Source organism: Gymnoscopelus braueri (assembly GCF_963280865.1).
Source record: "Gymnoscopelus braueri genome assembly, chromosome: 18".
In the NCBI taxonomy this organism is placed as follows: Eukaryota; Metazoa; Chordata; class Actinopteri; order Myctophiformes; family Myctophidae; genus Gymnoscopelus; species Gymnoscopelus braueri.
In genome coordinates this window covers 24,231,864-24,245,495 of record NC_137618.1, presented here as the reverse complement: position 1 = coordinate 24,245,495, position 13,632 = coordinate 24,231,864, and positions in this window count along the sequence as shown.

Sequence of the window (13,632 nt, the reverse complement as noted above, 5' to 3'; positions counted from 1 at the left end):
GAAGTGTAAGTGATACTGCACTTGGAATGCTGATGGCATTTGTCTAATGTCCTGTGGTGTAAAGTAATGGGCGGTGCTGCTGGGTTGATAAGTTCATTGTGCATCACAAGGACGCTATTCAATCAAAAACAGTCACTGGGTTTACCAGAGAGAGGGGCTTGTTTCTCTTCAATTCCCAGACGGTATGTTGAGGCTTATATAATGTACCTCAAAAGACTAATCATGTTTTCATACATACAAAACAGATATACAGTACAAAAGAAAAAAGAAAGAAAACTAGAAAATGTGCTCCTCGGAGCACAAGTCTCCGCCAGCAGACTATAGCAATTATATTATCATAGCAATAACTAATGAGATACAGTAGAGTAAAAGATATATACTGTAGTTAAATAAAAGGGTGTATGTTAAAGAAATATTTATTTAAAAAAAATGATTTAAAAATCATATTTTGTCTTCTAATGTTTAAAAATATGTTTAAATTTAAAAAAAAAAAAATGTTTAAAAAAAGATAGGATGAAAAAAAGAGATCAAAAAAATCTTAGTCTTCGTCTTTTGTCATTTAGCGATTTTTTGTCTCTGATTAATTTCATTCTTTCTTTATGATTCTTAGCTCTGTTTAATTGAAGCAATGCTCTGTTTACATTGAAGCAATCTATCATATGGGAGTCGTCATAATTGACTGGTTTGTTCAAATACTTGTCTGTCTTCTTCATCTTCATTGTCTTGAACAGTTTCAGCAGTTGATTGGTGTGTTTGATCAGCTTTGGCCTTCTGCGCCTTTGTTTGACCAATGTTAGGTGTTCTCAGAGGGACACACACACGCACGGACGGGTGATTTGGACTAGAAGATACTGTTCCAATCAAGACTGATTGATCCTGTCTTACCTCGCTTCAAAAACGTAAACGGTTTTTTGAAGTGACACACCTATTTATAGAATTGTATTTCGTCATGCATTCCTCTAGCCAATCAAAGGCATTGGTGTCAACATATTAATACGTATTAAGATTTCGGTCTTGTTGTGGGATCAATTCAACTCTAGTCCTCTTCTGTGTTACTGTTGTAGATGAGTATGCTTTCTTAGCTTTGGCCTTCTGCGCCTTTGCTTGACCAATGTCAGGTGTTCTCAAAGGGACACACACACGCACGGACGGGTGATTTGGACTAGAAGATACTGTTCCAATCAAGACTGATTGATCCTGTCTTACCTCGCTTCAAAAACGTAAACGGCTTTTTGAAGTGACACACCTTTTTATTATAGGATTGTATTTCGTCATGCGTCCCTCTAGCCAATCAGAGACATTGATGTCAACATATTGACACGTATTAAGAGTTCGGCTTTGTTGTGGGATCATTTCAACTCTAGTCCTCTTCTACGTTACAATTGTAGATGAGTATGCTTTCTTAGCTTTGGCCTTCTGCGCCTTTGCTTGACCAATGTTAGGTGTTCTCAGAGGGAAACACACACGCACAGACGGGTGACTTGGACTTACTGAAGGTACTGTTCCAATCAAGTCTGATTGATCCTGTTTTACCTCACTTCAAAAAGTAGAAGCTTTTTGAAGTGACACACCTATTTATAGAATTTTATTTCGTCACGCGTCCCTCTAGCCAATCAGAGGCATTGGTGTCAACAAATTGACACGTGTCACGTGGAGCTTGCCCAATGTTAGCTTGGCTAACAATGTTTGCTCACACAAAGCGAAAACATATTCTCCACCTTCGGCGGAGACAATAATGCATACTTGCAGCTTTGTCTGATGTTTGGCAAGTGCTTGTGTGGGTAGAACAAGTCATTCATATGTACCAAATGAGTATGTGTCATGTACAGTACAAGCATAGACATGGGTCCTGGATGCACAGACCATTTTAACTGCCTGTCATTGTGTTTTAAGGGTATTTCCAGGTTTCTGGTTTACACATACAAACACTGACACAAATACACGCTCACGCAAAAACACATCAGCTAACCAGCCGCTATGCAAGAATATATTGCACTACTCACATACGTATGTATGTCTGCATGTTGCCTTCAGTTCAAGCCCACCCATGGTAGTTTTGCGCTAGTTAATCAAATTCTAAAAGCAAACTCTAGCACAGGCAGGGTTGTGTCAGAGATGTCTCTCTTTCACCAGTGAGCTGCTCCTACATCAATGAGATTGCCTTTATCTGCCTGCTTGCAGCTTGGGCTCAGATTCTGCCCTCTGTATACAGGCGCTAGGTCGTGGGAGGCGAGTGGGCGAAGGTGTGTGGCATCCGGCCTAATGCACAGCCTGGAGAGAAATGTGAACACTTCATATTCAACCGAAGCCACAGTTGAGACTCTCGCATTTGGACTTTTCATTGGAGATTTCCATGAGTCACTGGTTTGAGAGACATTTCATGAGACATATAGTCTCATGAAATGTTGGTTAAAAGTGTAACCAACTGATTGGCGTGCATCCGTCTTGCATTTTCATGTGCACATGAGAGGGCACTGGGATTAGGAAAAGTGTCATCTGGCTGATTGCAAATGCAGTATTCAAAAGTTCTGCCACAAAGCTTTTCCTCCCCAGCCACCCAAACTGCCTTCTCTTTGACTCAGGATATTCCCTGCTGTACCACATTCCACTGTTGTTCCGTTATTCTGGCCCAGGTTCCTGCCTCTTCCTGCCAAAACGCTCCAATAAACACACGTCCAACCCTCAAGTCCTCACTCCGCAGGGGCATTCCAGAAGTGTTAGCTTTCCGAGCCCTCCTCCACATTCACGCGCGCACACGCACACACACAAGCCATACACACACACAAGCCGTGCAATTCCCTTTGCCCTGAAAAAAAAAAAAAACTTTCCCACTGTACTTACAGTGCACTTTTACAAAATAACTGACCATATCATCGAAAAAATAATACTCTGTTATTGTCCAACTTTGGTTCATTATATACCGTAGCCTGCTGCGTGATATCCTGTAGTAATATGATGCCAATATTTAATCCAAATGTTGGGGTCTTAAACTGTTTCAGTGAGCCCAACTAGGAAATTTAGTCTCTCACCCTGGGACCCATGCTCATTAAAACATATTAGTTCTCTTGTCATGTGGGGACCCACTGCCCTCTTCAGCCCTTGGCCCATGGTTAAGAAACCTGGCTAAAAAGTATTGTATGATACTAGTATGCACTACATTCGTATGTGATTTCCTACAGTGTACTGTACATTTGGTCAGTTTAATGTGAACTCACTGTACATGAGGAGTCATAGTGTCAATTGCCTACACCCCCCTCCACCCCCCCAAGTTCTCTTGTTTCTTGGCTCTCTTACGACAGTACCGCCCATGAGGTAATGGGAGTTGTAGGCCTCGTCATTTGGCCCTACACACAGCTCGCACTTGAGACACCGGGTGTCTCTTATCAGTCCAGTGGGTATGACTTCACTTCACCATCCTGTTTTCCTTCAGTTACAGTACATTTCCAGAGAGGCTTCAATTTGCTATCTAGTCATCTATTGCAATTTCTAACGTGACCGCCAATTATTAGTTCTACTTTGGTGCAGAACCTTTTTTTTCTTCCTTCCTCAGGAGTTCATGCGGTTACTCATAGCACGCTTATGGGGATACGGTGTGTGATTCTACATGGTACCAGGCGAACGGCTCACCACTTGCTCACTCAAATCTCCTCTGGAGCAAAGTGCACACACGGTACCCAATATGCACTCAGGCAAACTCCAAGGTGTAAAAGTTGATAAGTGAACTCCACACATCAATTATTCAGTCCCATCACCTAGCCTCCCCACTGTCTCCATCCTAGCCTGCTCTCCTGCTGCAGGAGGACCTGCCATGCAGACAGGCGTATAGTCAGGGAGGTGGGGGTAGCCCTGTAGATAGCCTGATTGGAGCCAGAAGAGGGCTGGAACAGGAGGATTCATTAAAGTCGCCCCGAGAGCACAGGCATAGGAGAGGATAACAAGACCCTAGGGTGGCTGGTGTGGGCCCTCACTCCTCCAAACCATAAATGTATTCTCCTTCATCCAGACAAATCCAGAGTCCTCACAGTCAGCAAAAACACACACAGAAACCACTGTCCCTGAAACATGGACTGTTCACTTTTTGTTTTACAGTGTATTCCGTTTTTATTATACTCGCCTTTTTACGGCTACAATAACGCAGTGAGAGACGCATAAGGCATTTGCATACAGTCTTTTTTTTCCTTCTCTCACATAGACTAATATCAGTGAGCAGACAAACTCCTGAAAACCAGAATATATTGTTTCTTTAGTGGGTTTTATATGGAGACATTGATTGGTTCTTATCCAATAACCCTCAGCTCCACGTAGTGAGAAAAGGTGGAGAGCAGCTTTTTAAAGAGCCATAACTCACCCAATCACTCCTGAGGGACCTCTCTGTCTGACTGACGTATGTGTCTCTGGGGTCGCCGCTCTTTAACTGCACTGGGCTGTTCTGCCTCATCTGGCCAGCGGCCTGCAAGGCCCCCGTACCTGGGGTCTACAGAAAGACCCCCGAGCGGTGCCGAGCCCAGTCGGACTAAGCGGTAAGCTGAAATTGAAGCCTTTTCACTGTGGTTAGTTAAATAGTTGGACAGTGAGAGCATAGGGTGGCCTGCAGTCAAGGCTAAGGCTGTTGGGGCTAGTGAGTGGAAACTCCGTACGGGCTATGGGGTAGGGAGGGGCGGTGGGGGGAGGGGGGGGGATAGGGGGAACATGCAGAATAATGGATTAGGAAAAACTCATATAGTGACAGGGTTCGATAGATTCACAGACATTTTGGTGGATAAAGAAGCTGAGAAATGGACATGATATATAGGGCTGCTATTCTGTTTGTTGGCAGTCACTGCTGCTCATGTTGGCTGGTATAGCAGCACAGTGGGAAGGGATATACAATGCATTACATAAGATGATAGACACAACACAGGATATACATAGCCCATGCTTTTCTTGAGATATATGTAAGAGCTTTACCATAATCAGCCCATAGATGAGATTAGACTGATTTTAAAGATTGTTTCCAACAAAAAGCTCTTCACTTCAGCAGATCTGTTTCCTCCTACATAAAAGCAGCGTGGCACCATCAGGTTCACATGAGTGAAAACAGAGTTGTCGCAGAGTTGACTCAATTTGCTTTCCCCCAAGAGCTTTATAATTGGTCGGTAATAATGCATTTGAAAATGCTGATCATATGGCGGTTGAAAGTTGGATGGCCTGTGGCTGGACCTCAGCAACAGAGTTGGGAGTGTTTATTGAATTACATAACTCTTTGGCAAAGGCTAAGGAGCAAGGGGGTGGGCTTACAAGGTCCCTCTACCCCCCCACGATTTGCTGGGTTTTTAACCACAAGTCCTGCCCACATTCTTCAGCCCCTGCTCCTTTTTTTTTTTTTTTTTAAGAAGATCTGTGTGCTTTTCAAGGGCTGATTTCTGCAAGGGGCGCAATCCAACATGAATAATACCACATCTAATTCATCACCAGCGAACTGCCTGAAAAAGTGATTTCATCCCTTGCCCTCAGACTCACTTCCAGAGTACACACTGAACGTATCATGCATGGTCGTAATCACGATATTGCCGTTTGCTTTTTCAGCGCACGTTATTTTCTATTTTTATGCACGTTGGAATCCCTACAAGAGAAACATTTTCCCTCATTTTTCCAGGCTACAGTGGATTGGCTGTACATAGTTACTGGAATGGTGGCTAGTGTTCCTGCGCCAAGTTCCTTTAAATCCATGGGGGTTCGTGCAGCGTATGGATCAGTCTTCCAACAGCAACAGGAGCCAAGACATCTGTGTGACTAGCGAGGACTGATCCACACTACCAGCGCACTGGGAATAGGAAAACCAGGATTATCTGGTCACAATGAATATTATGGGCGATAAATTCCCGCATTCAGTGGTGTGTGTCTCACCACGCTGCCTGATATCAATAAAGTACCTGGCACTAAAGTCATTATGCAATTCAAACAAGACGTAATGGGGGTCTTATTTGAATTGCATATAGGCCTTGATGGATTGTGAACACATTATTTGCAAGGTGGTGAACAGGCGTTGCAGTATCATGTGAGACCGAGTGAAGTATTGTGAGACAAAGGACACACTCAGGAAAATGTATCATTCCCTACAGGAATCCACTCTTTGTGTCGAGGTTTTCCACTATCCGCTGTGTGTCTGTGTGGCCAGTTAGAGTCTCACTAGCCTGAGGGTAGAAGGGTGGCAATGGGGAGGATGGGAGAGCAAGGCTTAACTATTTCACTGCACTCTATTTTACCCTTGCAATAATGATGTAAAAGCAGAGCATTATTTCATCACCGTGTTATGACGACTGCCACATTCCTTGTTTTTACGTTGTCGGCTTTGTAAAACACAGAAGAATTCACTTTCTGTTACTGTGGATTGCAGACTATTATTGTCATGAAAACACGGAAAATTGTGCTTTAGTGAAACAAAGAAATCAGCTGCTGTTATTGTTTTGACAGGGTGTTTTGAAAAGGGTTTAACAGAGATGTGCACTGTGGGTGCTGTGCGTGAGTGTGTGTGTGTGTGTGTGTGTGTGTGTGTGTGTGTGTGTGTGTGTGTGTGTGTGTGTGGGGGGGTTGGGGGGCTGGCGCTGTACAGTGTGCGCTTGCAAAGTGTGTGTATATAGTGTAAAGTGCATGTATACATTACGTGGATCTATGTTTGAGTGTACATTTGAATGTGCACACTGCACACGCAGGAGACTATACAGAAACGGTGGCTTGTGTTCTCACATACAGTATGTGACCTCCTGTGTCCTAGAATGCCGCCTCCACCCAACCACACCCCCTGGCGCACACACGCGCACGCACCCCCCCACACACACACACACACCCACACACACACACAAAGTAAGTATTCCGCCCTAGACAGGCCAGGTTGCCAGAGCTACACAAACTCCCACCCATTAGCGGCAGGATTCCAGGATAACCATGGCAACCAGTCTCTCACCCCCGGGGAGACGAGCAGTAGAAGTGAAAGGCTCCATTCAATTTCCACATCCCAGTACAGCACACACAAATGGACACACAAGTGCACTCGCATGCACCCGCACACACACACACACACACACACACACACACGCGCACACACACTGACACACGCGCACACACACTGACACACACACACACACACAGTATACACACACACAGTATATACACACACACACAAAGAGAAATGGACACATCCAACACAACCAAGTGCTCTACTAGCCTCCCAGTCACTCCAGCCTTCCCTGAGTGGGCGTTTGTTAGAGCGACCATGCACTACATCCTCACACCCACGCCCTTCTGCGCGCATGCGCCCACACACACACACACACACACACACACACAATAATAACACCTCTTTATTAGACCCACATTAAGAGATAGCTGACAGTCTCTGTATTTCACAGGCAGATTTTCCTGCTCTCTCCCGTAGAAACGACCCGTGGAATTGACAATCAAGCAACACGCTGGCTCATGTCACCTGAGGATCCGATGAGCATCTATATATTGACGACACGACGTGTCCGTCCCCGCTGTGTGATCACACACACACATGACAGCCGGCGTGCCCGTGTACGAGGAAGTGAGATCTGCATTGACTGGCTCCTGGTGCAGATGTGAACGAGAAAGGTTGAGATAACACAAGATAACACACAGGGCGGCATAATAAACTCATGTCGGTTGTATGATGAGAAAAAGCCAACTGTGGCTACGGCCTCGATTCAGCTTGCCTAACAAGGATGTAGCTATGATCTCTGGTGAAGGCACCCCCACCATACCACCCCCAGCCCACTTGAGTGAGTGTGATGTGCTCCCCCCCCCCACACACACACACAGGCACACATACACATTCTCCTCAGTCTGCAGCAGAAGATTTCACTCTGTGGTTTAACCAAGAGGAGAAAGAAAAGGTTAATGACGCACAGTGGGAAATCAAACTCTCCGAGTATCACACGGCGACAGATAGAAAGGAGAAAGACCTTGTTACGGCCGAGGGCAAGGAAGAGCACAGAAGAGAGCAGAGAGAGGAATACGGAGTGAGAAGGGAAACAGATTGCCGGGACCCTCAGAGAGGAAAATAGAGAGTGAGGGGATAGACAGTCAGACATACCAACAGACTAAATGACTGACAAACAGTGCCCTTCTCACTGCTCACATAAAAGTGCTCTGAATGGCTTGGGGACTGATTTCCTCACGCTCACATATGGGCCCAGACAGACCATCAGACGGCGAGCTTGACCCATTTTGGAAGCATTTATTCAATCTCATCCTTTACTTCACCGCTGCACGCGCAGGCGGACGGACGTGTGGTGTCCTCACCGCAAGCACCTGGCCTCACATGACCTTGAACACACAGAAAAACAAAGTCCATGGTTAGGTGTGGGGTTGTGGTTAGTTTTTTTCGGGTTGGCGCGAATCAGGAGGGTGATCATGGGAAAGCCTGTGAAGGTTTCATGTCTACTGGGATGGATGGATCATGGATGGAGGGGATTGCAATGAGAGAAGTCAACTAAACATTGAAAAAGGGTGTTGTGTGTCTGTGCGGCAAAGCAGGGACAGAGAGCCAGGATGAGTCTAGGACGGTGGAAGAGCAGAGTTTACGCAGGAACTCATAAAGGGTGCTCCCCGAGCCACAGACGTATACAGTACAGCTGTCTCCCCTCCCAATTTCAGCAGAAAGAGCATTCCACTGCCTGGACCGCTGGCGTAGCGGTCCACCTAGGCTCAGTGTAGCCTGACACTCTCTCCCCATTACCTGTCAGCCTACTGTCCTGTCAATAAAGGCATAAAAAATTATAATAAGAGCGTTGCACATCCAAAATCCAACCGTCTGAGCCTTAGCTCAGTTTCTGAAGCGGCATCTGAAGGGGGCTGGAAGAGATGGAAGGTGGCCGGTGTTGATGGTGAGCGTAAACACCTCTGGCCTCTCTCTGGCCTCTCTCTCCTCTCATGCACCGTATCACTGCGTTTTCACAGTTTCCCCAGGCTGACGTCAAACCATGTCGAGAGCACACTGACTCATTGCATGCATAAGCTCTGCCCACCGCCTCAGCTTTGTATCTTTGCCCTTGGTGGTCCTCCCGTGTTAAGGATGAACATGGAGACAATGCATGATGTCAATCACCTCACTGCACACGCCCCAAAGTCCCCTATCGCTGATGTCATGTACCCGAGTCTTACAGGCTTAACCCTGAGTACACAAAAATGTTGCCAGCAGATAATGTCAACTCCGGAATGGAAGAAATGAACGTGTCCGTGGCGGGTGTCTCCTAGGGACCTAATCCCTGTTATTTGCACTTTGATTTGAAGGGCCTGGATGTAGGAGGTAGGATGTGACTCACTCGTCGTCTGTCTGACCACCTCTTCTCACTTCATCTCCCTCTTGTTCCCTCTCGTGTTTGTGTTAACCCATTAAGACCGGGAACGCATCTGTGTAAACACTTTAACCATTATTTTATACTTTGGCTATTTAAAAGTAGCAGATATACAAGCTCATAGCGCGGCACCGAGTGCTGCGCTATGAGCTTGTAGATCTGCTATTTTTGAAAAATCATGAAAATGTGTGCAAATCTTTGAATATATATATTTTTTAAACGAACATTTGTTACTGAAATCTTTGCTTCTGGGGGTCCATGGAACAAAATAGTTTGAGATGGGGGTCCACCACCAAATACATATCCTTTTTGGTCCTTGACATGAAAAAGTTTGAGAACCACTGATATTATAGCAACATACGGTTTTCAGAAAACTGTTTATGATTTAGAAGACATTTGTAGATGCGTTCCCAGATCGAATGGGTTAATCATCGGTGAGATGATGCCGGCTAGGCAAGGCCAATGGGTAATGTGATTAGGGGGGGGGGCTCAGGCATGATGTCCCCGCTCTGATCACTCAGGTCACCTGGGACCGCAGCCACATTTGTCAGGAACCCTCAGCTGGAAAAGTGGCCTCAATAATATCTTGTGTCTCGTTACTTACGGTCTGTGGGCCTCCCCGCTTTTTCAACTTCGCTCTTATACAACGCGTTTCATGTGTATGTGTGTGCACCACGGAGCACGGAGGCCAGAGGGAATGGGGGCTGGGTAGCACTTATATGAGCTCTGCCTGTGTGTCTGTGTGTGTTCATACGTGTACATGGATACATTTGTGTGTGTGTGTGTGTGTACAAGGCACACTGTGTGTTTTTGCAGACCTCCAGAGTCCCCACAGACCCACAGATGAATGCAGCGTTGGATCAGGTAAGCCCTGCGATTCTCCCCCAGCCGGCCCCGGGGGATTATGGGTAGTGTGTCTGCCAGGCCGCTGAGGGGCGGTGGATGAGGAGGCGAGGGGGAAGAGTGACGTTCGTCAGGAGGAAGATGAAGAAGGATTCGACATGACAGGTGTGTCATTAATCACAAGATTCTCCAGGCAGTGTTAGCGGATCTACCTGCTCTCACTGGGAAACCAAAGCAAATGTAAAGCTGGACCAGTCATGGGAATAGTGAGTGTGTGTGTGAATAGTTCTGTGTTTCTTCTGTGGCTTCATTATTGTCCCACTCTCCATTCCTTGTGTCTTCTCCCGGTTTTGGCCGTGTGCCATCAGCCCCTCAGGCAGACACTTCCCTGACAGGTACAGGAGAGAGCAAAGCACTCCGTAGGAAGCTAAATCTGTCACCGTACTAACTAAAACATGTCATTGGAAGCACTGCGAGTGTATGCGTGTACACGCACTCGTGCATGTGCATGCTCCTGTGCGAGTGAGGTTCGTTGATTGGAATCCAAGACTGCAATACTGAAGAGTTCATTCCGTAGGCTTGGGTGACTGAGGAAGAGAAAGGGAACTCTAACAAGTCTATACGCACGCACATCTTATTTTTGTGGGGACACCAAACGCAACCTTTCATTCAAAATGCAATTTCAACTTATCCTGCTGGCCTAACCTAACTCTAATCTCAACCACGTCTAACCCTAATTCTAACCGCAAAATCCCTAATGAATATTTTACTTTCCTTATTGTAAACTTAACTCTAACAATCTTTTTGAACCCTTGACCCTTTTCCTCATGGGGATCAGAAAAATGTCCCCATGCAGAAGAACACTGGAGCTGGAGACAGAGGTTTATCGGCATAGAATAGGGGTTGGGCAAATGTGGAAAAGGAAAAGCAAAGGCAGTGCTCAACTGTGAGAAGGGGGGATTTAGGGGGGTATGTCTATGTGTGTGGCCCCTAGGGGGCCAGCTCCTCTCCCTGGACTAGATTGAGCCCACCTGAGTCCCTCCCGCCCCTCCAGCTGTTTCTACCCTTGTATCCCCACCCCCCCCACCCCCTCCATCCCGTCAACCTCTCCCACCTCCACCAGCAACTCTTCAACTACGAGAGAGCGGTTCTTTCTCATATGAGCTCGTTTGCCTCACCCGTGTATTGCTCCATTTGAGTAATGTGTGTGCTTGTGTGCGTGTTTTGCCTGAAACCCACATTATTGATTTGAATTGGAGATAACTGTACTGCCGTGTTGGTGTGTAGACTTTGTACCTGCTAACTGTATTCCAGTGTTGTCTGCTCATTTCACTCCAGCCTTCAGACTGCACCATGAAGCGGTGCATGCAGTTTAAATTCCCATATAAGGCAGGAGGACCCTTCCTAACAACGCTCCCTCCTCCCCACGCCCCACTCGTCTCTACCCTTTCACTCCTCTGTTCCAAACCCCTCTATAAGCTCTCCTCACTGCCAGCACCCTCTGCTCTTTCTACTGTGACCCTGGTCCAGTAACTTTCACTCACACACACACGCACACGCACGCACACACACACAAGCACACACCGCCCCATACACACACGCACACACGTTTGTCACCTGAAGCGCCGTTATGTTCAGCAAGTTATACACCATCACATGATGACAAAGACTAGAAAGTTGTGCTCTGTGGAACACATACTCCACCAGGCCGGGAGGAACTCCATATTTGGGTAAGTCTATGATGTCAATTATCCATGACGTTATCTATGACATACCATATACCAATACCAAGGCCCTCATTGGAAACAAGTCCGCAAGGACTTTTATGAACGGACCTGTTAGACAAAGTATTTTAAATGTAACTGTACTGTACATTTTTTTGCCTAATAAAATATTCAATCAATCAATCAAAACCATGATTATTTATTTTTATCTAAAAATATACACAATATGTGGAGGTACTTCCTTGGCCTACCAGCAGTGTGCACAAAAAGGTTGCCGCAGATTGGTCCAGCGGTGTGCGAGTTTAGCCCCAGAGAGACAGACAAACAGACAGTCGGAGGCAAAAGCATAATCTCTCCTCTTGCCTTTGGCCTGGCAGAGATAATTAGGACTGCTCCAAGCATGAGCAGAGAGACGTCTGACAAGTGTGTTGAAACGTCACGGTTCACAGGCCTCACGGAGTACTGATGTTTTGTTATGGCCCTGTTTAGCATTAATGCCCACCATCATTTTTTTCTCTGGAAATACCTGTCAAGAGAAACAGTATTTCTACAGCTGTGGGGGGTCCTCCTCCACGGCCTCGCAGCGAGAAAAGCATAAATGCACAGTAAATATTGTCGTGCCTAATTTCTATCAAAAGGCCTCAGATCAAAGCTCACATTTCCGAGGGGAACGTGAGGAGAGGGGAAGGGAGGGGAAGGCAGGGAGACAAGGAGGGAGGGATGGATTGAAGGATGAAGATAGGGAGGACAGGGTAAAAAACACAAACAGCGCTGATAAGGCCCTCGGCAGAGGAAGTGTCGTTCTTGGCCAATCCCCAGTGGAGTACCAGTATCCCACTGTTCCCCTGCTGCAGGAAGTGTCCGCGTGTGGGAATACGCCAGGAATGTGGCCTCTTTTGTTTAGTGTGCGATAGGCCCTGGATTTGGCGGTCATTTGAGTGTGCATGTGCGTGTGCGTGTGTGTGTGTGTGTGTGTGTGTGTGTGCACGCAGTGAGCTCTGGGATGTATTTGGCCTGTGTATGTGTGCGAACGCGTGTGTCTGTGTCTGTGTTTATGTGGGACAAGCTCTAGGCTTGGCGGTGGATGATCAGAGCGACACACCATTCTCCTCTGTGCAAACCCCTCCTATGAAAACAATGAGTGGGCACAGGACTGCTATCTTTCAAGCACCCCCCACCCCCACCTCTTTCCCTCCCATTGGCTGATTGGACCCTCCCTGGGTTCTTTCAGAGATTCATGTCCATAAAGTACAGATTAGAAAAAAAATCTAAGAAAGGAGCAACATGAAAGTGTTCTCAACAAACTCTGGAGGGTATCATTAGCAGTATGGAAAAACAATCGTGCATGTCCCATCGTGATAGACTTTCACTCGCATCTCAGCTGAATCAGGAGTCAGGCATCTGAAAGGTTTCCCGATCTTCCATTTACCACATTGAGAAGATACAGCTGTGCAGATGCTACCGTCTTCATTCATTGTATCGTTATTCTTACTATAAATAGCTACACCATTGTTGATTTTTACTTAATTTTTTATATTTATTATTATTTTATGTATTTATTATTATAATTTTGTTGGGGAAGCTATTAGTACAAGATTGCCACTGCAAGAAATGTTTCAAAGCTGTATTGTAACTGTGGGACAATAAAACCCTTACAGAGATTTACACTATAGAATGTTTGTACATTTAAATTGCTACAGACTTCAATG